The sequence below is a fragment of the Aegilops tauschii genome, chromosome 1 (assembly GCF_002575655.3).
Source record: "Aegilops tauschii subsp. strangulata cultivar AL8/78 chromosome 1, Aet v6.0, whole genome shotgun sequence".
In the NCBI taxonomy this organism is placed as follows: domain Eukaryota; kingdom Viridiplantae; phylum Streptophyta; class Magnoliopsida; order Poales; family Poaceae; genus Aegilops; species Aegilops tauschii.
Genome location: NC_053035.3, coordinates 263,302,305 through 263,313,733, shown reverse-complemented (window position 1 = coordinate 263,313,733; position 11,429 = coordinate 263,302,305).

Genomic DNA, 11,429 nt, shown 5'->3' with positions numbered 1-11,429 from the left:
GTATGATTGGTTATCTTTGCAAGTCTCTTCGAATTATCAGTTTGGTTTGGCCTACTAGATTGATCTTTCTTGCAATGGGAGAAGTGCTTAGCTTTGGGTTCAATCTTGCGGTGTCCTTTCCCAGTGACAGCAGGGGCAGCAAGGCACGTATTGTATTGTTGCCATCGAGGATAAAAAGATGGGGTTTATATCATATTGCATGAGTTTATCCCTCTACATCATGTCATCTTGCTTAAAGCATTACTCTGTTCTTATGAACTTAATACTCTAGATGCATGCTGGATAGCGGTCGATGTGTGGAGTAATAGTAGTAGATGCAGAATTGTTTCGGTCTACTTGTCACGGACGTGATGCCTATATACATGATCATACCTAGATATTCTCATAACTATGCTCAATTCTATCAATTGCTCGACAGTAATTTGTTCACCCACCGTAATACTTATGCTATCTTGAGAGAAGCCACTAGTGAAACCTATGGCCCCCGGGTCTATTTCCCATCATATTAATCTTCCAACACTTAGCTATTTCTATTGCCGTTTATTTTACTTTGCATCTTTATTTCTCTTTATCATAAAAATACCAAAAACATTATCTTATCATATCTATCAGATCTCACTCTCGTAAGTGACCGTGAAGGGATTGACAACCCCTTTATCGCGTTGGTTGCGAGGTTCTTATTTGTTTGTGTAGGTGCGTGGGACTCGAGCGTGGTCTCCTACTGGATTGATACCTTGGTTCTCAAAACTGAGGGAAATACTTACGCTACTTTACTGCATCACCCTTTCCTCTTCAAGGGAAAACCAACGCAGTGCTCAAGAGGTAGCAACGTGTCATGCATGCAACACATTGGAAGTTGTTCCATGTTCCCACGCACGCGTGGACTGTCGGGTGGTCGTTCCCTGCTTCTTCGGGTTTCAGACAATAAGGATATAGCATTAAAACATATTCAAATTTTGTCTCTGTATCTTCTGCTGACAAGGATGCAGAGAAGACATTTGACAGTTTCAATAGAATGCATATGATTTAGATAGATAGAATCTGAGGTAGAAGCATACAAGGGGTTAGGGTCCGATCACATTCACTTAGATCAAAAGATTCAAACAAGAAGACATAGCTATAAGTGAATGCTGTAGAGGACAGAACACAAATATATGTATTTTTCAGTATTAGACCAAATCAACATTGCGAAGATAGACGCGAAAACAAATCAATGTTGAAGACAAACCAAATGCGTAGAATCTGCAAATGTGACGCCAAATGAAACACTTCAAACAAAGGTTTGGTGGTGGCGTTACCCACAGTATAGGAAGTATTAGACCCAGACACGGCGCACAATTATCGTGGCGCTCCGAAGTCATATTCCGCATTAATGTATTCACACTTAGAGTGTATGTCTTCATTGATTGAAGATATACTTTACTTCGTGTGTTGCACATCTAAGTCATCACATGCATAAGCGTTAGGATGTGTGTCCAATTACAGGACATTCGAGGATTCAAAGATATTCAGCTCACACCGCAACTTGCAAAACCTTTTCTCATCCAAGGGCTTTGTGAAGATATCTGCCAATTGCTCTTCAGTGTTGACGTGAATGATACCAATATCTTCCTTCATGACATGATCTCTGAGAAAGTGATGACGGATTTCAATGTGCTTTGTCTTCGAGTGCTGAACTGGGTTATTTGCAATCTTGATGGCGCTTTCATTATCGCAGTAGACACTTGCTTCAGATGGATGCCATAGTCCTTGAGAGTTTGCTTCATCCATAATATCTGAGCGCAGCAAGATCCAGCAGCAATGTATTCAGATTCAGCAGTGGAGAGAGATACACAGTTCTGCTTCTTTGAAGACCAACAGACAAGAGATCGTCCAAGAAAGTGACATGTGCCTGATGTGGACTTGCGATCAACCTTGTCACCAGCATAATCATCATCTGAGAATCCAACTAGATCAAACTCTGAGCCCTTTGGATACCATAATCCTAGTGTTGGGGTGTAAGCCAAATATCTAAGAATTCGCTTCACAGCTAAGTGATGCGATTCCTTTGGTGCCGCTTGGAATCGGGCACACATGCAAACGCTAAGCATGATATCTGGCCTAGATGCACATAAATAGAGTAAAGACCAAACATGGAGAGGTATACCTTTTGATCGAACTCTTTACCATTGTCGTCGGGGCCCAGATGACTTTTGGTTGGCATTGGCGTTGAGTAACCTTTGCAGTCTTGCATTCCAAACTTCTTCAGGCAATCTTTGAGGTACTTCTCTTGAGATATGAAGATGTCGTTGCTCTGTTGACGGATTTGAAGACCAAGGAAGAACTTCAGCTCACCATCATGGACATCTGATATTGCTCTTGCATCATGTGCCCAAATTCATCACTGTATCTTTTGTCAGAGCAGCCAAAGATAATGTCATCCACATAGATCTGGCACAAACAGTTCACCATCGCATGTCTTCGTGAAGAGAGTGGGATCCAGGGAACCAGGTTTGAAGCCTTTGCTCTTCAGGAAGTCTTTGAGTGTGTCATACCAAGCACCAGGGGCTTGTTTGAGGCCATACAGTGCCTTGTTGAGCTTGTACACCATATCAGGATGTTTTGGATCTTCAAAGCCAGGTGGTTGTGCAACATACACTTCTTCTTCAATCTTGCCATTCAGAAAAGCACTCTTCACGTCCATTTGATACAGGAGGATGTTGTGATGGTTGGCATAGGCTAGCAGTATGCGAATGGCTTCAAGCCTAGCCACTGGAGCAAATGTTTCATCGAAGTCAATCCCTTCAACTTGAGTGTAACCTTGAGCAACGAGACGAGCCTTGTTTCTGACAACTTGACCATGCTCATCTTGTTTGTTGCGATAGATCCATTTGGTGCCAATGATATTGTGCTTGCGAGGGTCAGGACGCTTGACTAATTCCCACACATTGTTCAGCTCAAACTGTTGAAGCTCTTCTTGAATAGCTTGAATCCATTCAGGTTCCATGAAGGCTTCAGCAACTTTCTTGGGTTCAGATATCGAGACAAATTCAAAGTGCCCACAGAAATTTGCTAGCTGTGTTGCTCTTGAACGAGTGAGTGGACCAGGTGCATTGATGCCATTGATTATCTTCTCAATCTGTACTTCATTTGCAACACGAGGATGAACTGGACGAAGATTTTGCTCTTGTTGACCGTTGTCTTCCTCTTCAGCATTGGCTTTAGGTTGAGCAGTGTCTTCAGATTGGTTTGGCGCAGAAATGATAATTTCTTCTTCAGCCTGTGCCTCTGAAGGTATGATCTCTCCAGTTCCCATAAGCTTAATCGATTCACTCGGAGGGACTTCATCTAGCACATTTGGCATGTGCTCTCTTTGCGAGCCGTTAGTCTCATCGAACCGCACATCCACAGTTTCAACCACTTTATAGTGAAAGAGGTTGAAGACTCTGTAGGAGTGTGAATCCTTTCCGTAACCAAGCATAAAACCTTCATGTGCTTTCGGTGCAAATTTGAAGTGTGATGTGGATCCTTGATCCAGCACCTAGCACCAAATACTCTGAAGTAACTGACGTTTGGCTTCTTACCAGTTAGGAGCTCATAGGATGTCTTCTTTAAAAGCTTGTGAAGATAAACATGGTTGATGACATGTCATGCAATATCAATGGCTTCAGGCCAGAACTTCCTTGGAGTCTTGTACTCATCAAGCATCGTCCGAGCCATCTCAATGAGTGTTCTGTTCTTGTGCTCCACGATGCCATTTTGCTGAGGTGTGTATGGAGCAGTGAACTCATGAGTGATGCCCAATGTATCAAGATAAGTGTCGAGGCCTGTGTTCTTGAACTCTGTGCCATTGTCACTTCTGATGTGCTTGATCTTGATGCCATAGTTCGTCATGGCACGATTGGCGAATCGTCTGAAGACATCCTGCACTTGATTCTTGTAAAGGATTATATGCACCCATGTATATCTTGAATAGTCATCAACAATGACAAAACCATAGAGGCAAGCAGTGGTAGTAAGAGTAGAGTAGTGAGTAGGGCCAAATAAGTCCATGTGAAGCAGCTCGAAGGGTTGAGATGTCGTCATGATTGTCTTCGAGGGATGCTTGGCCCTAGTTATCTTTCCAGCTTCGCAGGCACCACATAGATGGTCCTTCTTGAACTTGATGCCCTCGATGCCTACGACATGTTTCTTCTTCGCGAGTGTGTACAAGTTCCTCATGCCAGCATGCCCTAGCCTCCGATGCCAGAGCTAGCACTCTGAAGCTTTTGCTAGAATACATACGGCCATCTGTGGTCCTGCTGAGAAATCTACCATGTACAAGTCGTCTTTTCGATACCCTTCAAAGACTAGAGATTTGTCAGATTCCATTAGAACAAGGCAACGATATTTTCCAAATATCACAATCATGTTCAAATCACAAAGCATTGAGACAGACATTAAGTTGAAACCAAGGGATTCAACAAGCATCTCTTTGTCCATGTGCTGATCCTTTAAGATTGCAACTCTACCTAGATCCAATACCTTGCTTTTACCAGTGTCAGCAAATGTGATGTGACTCTTGTCAGATGGACGTAAGGTTGAGTCCATGAGAAGACTTCGATCACCAGTCATGTGATTAGTGCATCCACTGTCCATAATCCATTCTGAAGCATGTGGTGTCATACCCTACAGTGCAGTTAGGGGGATAGGCTTCACCAAGGGTATTGTGAAGCATAAACATTTGATGAAAAAGCGGATTATCAAAGCTTAGATCCAAGTTAGGACTGATAAGATGATAGGCAAGTGATTCAGGAACAAAATACATAGTAAGACCATTTGGGCATTTTATCTTGCGCCCCACAAGATGTTTTAGGTCCCCAGCAATAGCATCAGACGCCTTTGATTTCCGGCTGGAGACCCTTTCCTGCAAAAGAGAGTTAAGTTTTCTTAACCACCCACATTTTCAGGGGTGGCTTCGAAGCAATGAGTCTAAGTGCAGCATCTGAGAACTTCGGCTTTGGAGCCCTAGAAAATAGCCTTGCAGGAGGTGAATAATACTCATATGAATAAGCAGAATAGTTCTTAGTCTTATGAACATAGCAGTTTGAAGAAACACGCTCATATTCATAAGTCTGAGTATGATTTGCCTGCAAAACATTGGCATTAGGGTGACTCTGGTGAGTCCTCTGTCTGTATGAAGCCTTTGGACCATATGAAGCCTCTGGTCTGGGGTTTGTCTTCTTCCCTGGTGGTGTCATGATGACATTCACCTGAAGATTCTCAAGACAACTCTTGGGCACCCAGATCCTCTTCAAAGGTGGTCCATTCCTGCAGTTAGTACCAATATACCTGGCAAACACTTCACCATTCTGATTCTTAAACAGTTTATAGTTTGCATCAAAGGATTCATCAATGATAATCGGGTTAGCACAAGTGAAGCCAGATAAGGTGGATGGATCCACTGAAGGTCCCTTTGCAGCAACCCATGTGGTTTTGGGGTACTGCTCAGGCTTCCAGTAAGAACCATCAACATTCATTTTCCTCTCGAACCCAACACCCTCTTTCCTAGGGTTTCGGTTCAGAATCTGCTTTTTGAGGACATCGCACAGTGTCTGATGCCCTTTGAGACTTTTGTACATTCCTGTCTCAAGCAATGTCTTCAACCTGGCATTTTCATCAGCAATAGTAGTGGTATCCTCAGTAGAGGGGTTAGTTACCACATCAGTAGTTGAAGATATTGCAACAGTAGCAGTAGTAGAACATTCAGCAACAGAGGTAGCGTTATCACGCTCAAGGCATTTTAGACATGGTGGTTCAAATCCTTCCTGAGCGGGACTGATCTGTTGAGTGCGAAGTGACTCGTTCTCCTTTTGAAGATCTTCATGAGCCGCTCTCAATTTCTCAAGTTCTTGCTTCCTTTGAAGATAATCGTAGGAAAGCTTTTCGTGAGTTGTTGAGAGCGTTTCATGACGACTTTCAAGTTCCTCGTACTTAACATGAAGATTTTTGATGTCTTTAATTAAGGACTGAGATCGGGTCATTTCCGCGTCCAACGGGTCATTGCTTTTGTCTAGCAATTTTTGAATATGTTCCATAGCTTTCTGTTGTTTAGTTGCAATTTTAGCAAGTATTTTGTAGCTAGGTTTGGATTCACAATCAGAGTCATCTTCACTTGATATTTGAAAGTAGGCATTGCATGAGTTTACCTTGGCACCGCGTGCCATGAAGCAGTAGGTGGGAGCAGAGTCGTCCTTGTCATTAGCATCAGCGTTGGTGACGGAGCCATTGTCTTCAGTGTTGAAGATGGACTTGGCAACGTAGGCTGTAGCTAGAGCCAGACTTGCAACGCCAGAGTCGGACTCCTCCTCAGACTCCACCTCTGCCTCCTCAGAAGCAGACTCCTCCTCTGAATCCATCTCCTTGCCAACAAAAGCACGAGCCTTGCCAGATGAGCTCTTCTTGTGTGATGAAGACTTGGAAGAAGACTTTGAGGATTTCTTCTTCTTCTTGTCATCAGAATCATATTCCTTGCTCTTCTTCTTCTTGTTGTTCTCATTGTCCCACTGAGGACACTCAGAGATGTAGTGACCAGGTTTCTTGCACTTGAGGCATGTTCTCTTCATGTGGTCATGAGTAGAAGCTTCATCATTTCTCGAGCTGGATCTTGAAGACTTTCTGAAGCCTTTCTTCTTAGTGAATTTCTAGAACTTCTTCACAAGCATAGCAAGCTCCTTCCCAATGTCTTCAGGATCCCCAGAACTGCAGTCAAATTATTCTTCAGATGAGGAAACAACCTTTGCCTTCAAAGTGCGAGTTCGGCCATAGTAGGGACCATGGATATCTCTTTTCTCAGATAACTGGAACTCATGTGTGTTGAGCCTCTCAAGTATGTCAGACGGATCGAGAGTCTTGAGGTCAGGGCGTTCTTGAATCATCAGGGCGAGGGTGTCAAATGAGCTGTCAAGTGATCTCAGGAGTGTCTTGACGATTTCATGCTTGGTGATCTCAGTAGCACCGAGTGCATGAAGCTCATTTGTGATATCAGTGAGGTGATCAAATGTGAGCTGGACATTCTCATTGTGATTTCTCTTGAAGCGGTTGAATAGGTTGCAAAGAACACTGATCCTTGAGTCTCTCTGGTTTGAGACACCTTCATTGACCTTGGATAGCCAGTCCCAGACTAGCTTCAAAGTTTCCAGAGCACTCACACGGCCATACTGTCCTTTGGTCAGATGACTACAGATGATGTTCTTGGCAGTAGAATCCAGTTGAATGAACTTCTTGACATCAGCAGGGGTGACACCTTCACCGGCCTTGGGAACTCCGTTCTTGACGACATACCAGAGGTCGACATCAATGGCCTCAAGATGCATGCGCATCTTATTTTTCTAGTAGGGGTAATCAGTGCCATCGAAGACAGGGCACGCAGCGGAGACTTCCATTATCCCTGCAGTCGACATAGCTAAAACTCCAGGTGGTTAAATCAAATCACACAGAACAAGGGAGCACCTTGCTCTGATACCAATTGAAAGTGCTAGTTATCGACTAGAGGGGGTGAATAGGCGATTTTTATGAACGTCTTCAAAACATGAGAGTTTCGAAGACAAACAATAAAAATGAACCTATTGATATGCAGGGGAAGGTAGACTACACTAGATAGACCATAGTCAAGTAAGCAATGGAGTGAAAGCACAAAGACTAATAGCAGCTAGGTAGTAAGGATCAGGCTGGAAGATAGTATGAAGCCAATCAACAACGGTCTTCACAGAGTGAAGCCAATCAGATCATGCAATCAGGCAAAGACTTCATGAAGACAAACTGTAAGTAAAGAGAGGTAAGAGATAGAACCAGTTGCTTGGAGAGGACAAGGATTTGTCAGACCAGTTCCAGTTGCTGTGACAATTGTACGTCTGGTTAGGGAGGCTCAGATTCAACTCAGAAGACCGCGTCTTCACCTTATTCCCCTTGAGCTAAGGACACTTAGTCCTCACCCAATCACTCAGGTAAGTCTTCAAGGTAGACTTCCAGACCTTCATAGACTCCCTTCACCGACAATCCACAATGACTCTTGGATGCTCAGAACGTGACGCCTAACCGGCTGGAGGATTCATAGTCCTCAAGTGTAACAAGTCTTCAGGTCACGCGGACAGAAAGACTTCAGTGATGCCTAACACTCTTTGGCTCTGGGTGTTTTGGGCTTTGTCCTCGCAAGGATTTCTCTCTCAAATGCTTCGGAGGTGGGTTTCTCTCAAACGACAAAAGCCGTGTACTAACTTTGAGCAGCCACCAATTTATGGTGTAGGGGGTGGGCTATTTATAGCCAGGAGGCAACCCAACCTGATTTGTCCGAAATGACCCTGGGTCACTAAGGAACTGACATGTGTCCAACGGTCAGATTTCAAACACACGCGACAGCTTGACTTGGGCTACAAGTAAAGCTAACTCATCCAGCTCTGGATAAGATTTGCTCTCATTGTCTTCGCTCGAAGACATAGGATTTGGTTGAGCATCACATTAGTCACTCTCACTTTGTTCACTTGGACCCCACTTAACAGTACGGTGGTTCCTATGACTCAACAAAGAAGAAAAGGAAACTATGAAACAACTATGTCTTCGCACTCCATAGTCTTCATGCGATGTCTTCTCATGTCATAGTCTTCAATGTGAATCTCTTCACAGACCACCATTGTGTTCAATGTCTTCACACATTTTTAGAGGCCATCTCTAGTAGGTAAACCGAATCAATATGGGACTACTACCTGTGTTATCTTGCAATTCTCACAAACACATTAGTCCCTCAACCAAGTTTGTTGTCAATACTCCAAAACCAACTAGGGGTGGCACTAGATGCACTTACACCCAAAGGTGGACCCAAGCCTGAAACTGAGTGCTTCTACTGCAAAGGGATTGGTCAGTGGAAGCGGAACTGCCCCAAATACTTGGCGGATAAGAAGGATGGCAAAGCGAACAAAGGTATATTTGATATACATGTTATTGATGTGTATTTTACTAGTGTTCGTAGTAACCCCTAGGTATTTGATACCGGTTCAGTTGCTAAGATTAGTAACTCGAAACAGGAGTTGCAGAGACTAGTTAAAAGCGAAGTGACGATGTGTGTTGGAAATAATTCCAAGGTTGATGTGATCACCATCGCACACTCCCTCTACCTTCGGGATTAGTGTTGAACCTAAATAAATGTTATTTGGTGTTTGCGTTGAGCATGAATATGATTAGATCATGTTTATTGCAATACATTTATTCATTTAAGTTAGAGAATAATTGTTGTTCCGTTTACATGAATAAAACCTTCTATGGTCATACACCCAATGTGAATGGTTTACTGAATCTCGATCGTAGTGATACACATATTCATAATATTGATGCCAAAAGATGCAAAGTTGATAATGATAGTGCAACATAGCTTGTGGCACTGCCGTTTAGGTCATATTGGTGTAAAGCGCATGAAGAAACTCCATGTAGATGGACTTTTGGATTCACTTGATTATGAATCATTTGATACTTGCGAACCATGCCTCATGGGCAAGATGACTAAAACTCCGTTCTCCGGAACAATGGAGCGAGCTAATGACTTATTGGAAATAATACATACCGATGTATGCAGTTCGACGAGTGTTGAAGCACGCGGCGAGTATCGTTATTTTCTGACCTTCACAGATGATTTGAGTAGGTATGAGTATATCTACTTGATGAAACACAAGTCTGAAACATTTGAAAAGTTCAAAGAATTTCAGAGTGAAGTGGAAAATCATCGTAACAAGAAAATAGAGTTTCTATGATCTGACCGCGGAGGCAAATAATTGAGTTACGAGTTTGGCCTTCATTTAAAACAACGTGGAATTGTTTCACAACTCACGCCACCTGGAACACCACAACGTAATGGTGTATCCGAACGTCGTAACTGTACTTTATTGGATATGGTGCATTCTATGTTGTCTCTTACCGATTTACCACCATAGTTTTGGGGTTATGCATTAGAGACAACCGCATTCACGTTAAATAGGCACCATCTAAATCAGTTGAGACGACACCGTATGAACTATGGTTTGGCAAGAAACCTAAGCTGTCGTTTCTTAAAGTTTGGGGTTGCGACACTTATGTCAAAAGGTTTTAGCCTGATAAGCTCGAACCCAAATCGAAGAAGTGCGTTTTCATAGGATACCTAAGGAAACAATTGGGTACACCTTCTACCACAGATCCGAAGGCCAGATCTTTGTTGCCAAGAATGGAACATTTCTAGAGAAGGAGTTTCTCTCGAAAGAAGTTAGTGGGAGGAAAGTAGAACTAGATGAGGTAATTGTACCTTCTCTCAATTTGGAAAGTAGCACATCAGAGAAATCTGTTCCCGTGATGCCTACACCAACTAGAGAGGAAGTTAATGATGATGATCATGAAACTTCGGATCAAGTTACTACTGGACCTCGTAGGTCGAACAGAGCACGTTCCGCACCAGAGTGGTGCGGCAATCCTGTCCTAGAAGTCATGTTACTAGACCATCACGAACCTACGAACTATGAAGAAGCTATGATGAGCCCAGATTCCGATAAATGGCTTGAGGCAATGAAATCTGAGATAGGATCCATGTATGAGAACAAAGTGTGGACTTTGGTGGACTTACCCGATGATCGGCAAGCCATTGAGAATAAATGGATCTTCAAGAAGAAGACTGACGCTGATGGTAATGTTATTGCCTACAAAGCTCGACTTGCCATGAAAGGTTTTCCACAAGTTCAAGGAGTTGACTATGATGAGACTTTCTCACCCGTAGCGATGCTTAAGTCCGTACGAATCATGTTAGCAATTGCCGCATTTTATAATTATGAAATCTGGCAAATGGATGTCAAAAACAGCATTCCTTAATGGATACTAAAGAAGAGTTGTATATGATGGAACCAAAAGTTTTTGTCGATCCTAAAGGTGCTAACAAAGTGTTTAAGCTCCAGCGATCCATCTATGGACTGGTGCAAGCATCTCGGAGTTGGAATATACGCTTTGATGAGGTGATCAAAGCATATGGTTTTGTACAGACTTACGGTGAAGCCTGTATTTACAAGAAAGTGAGTGGGAGCTCTGTAACATTTTTTATATTATATGTGGATGACATATTGTAGATTGGAATGATATAGAATTTCTGGATAGCATAAAAGGTTACTTGAATAAGAATTTTTCAATGAAAGACCTCAGTAAAGCTGCTTATATATTGGGCATCAAGATCTATAGGGATAGATCGAGAAGCTTAATAGGACTTTCACAAAGCACATACCTTGACAAAGTTTTGAAGAAGTTCAAAAATGGATCAGTCAAAGAAAGAGTTCTTGCCTATGTAACAAGGTGTGAAGTTGAGTAAGACTCAAAACCCGACCACAATGGAATATAGAGAGAGAATAAAAGTCATTCCCTATGCCTCATTCATAGGTTCTATAAAGTATGCCATGATGTGTACCAGACCT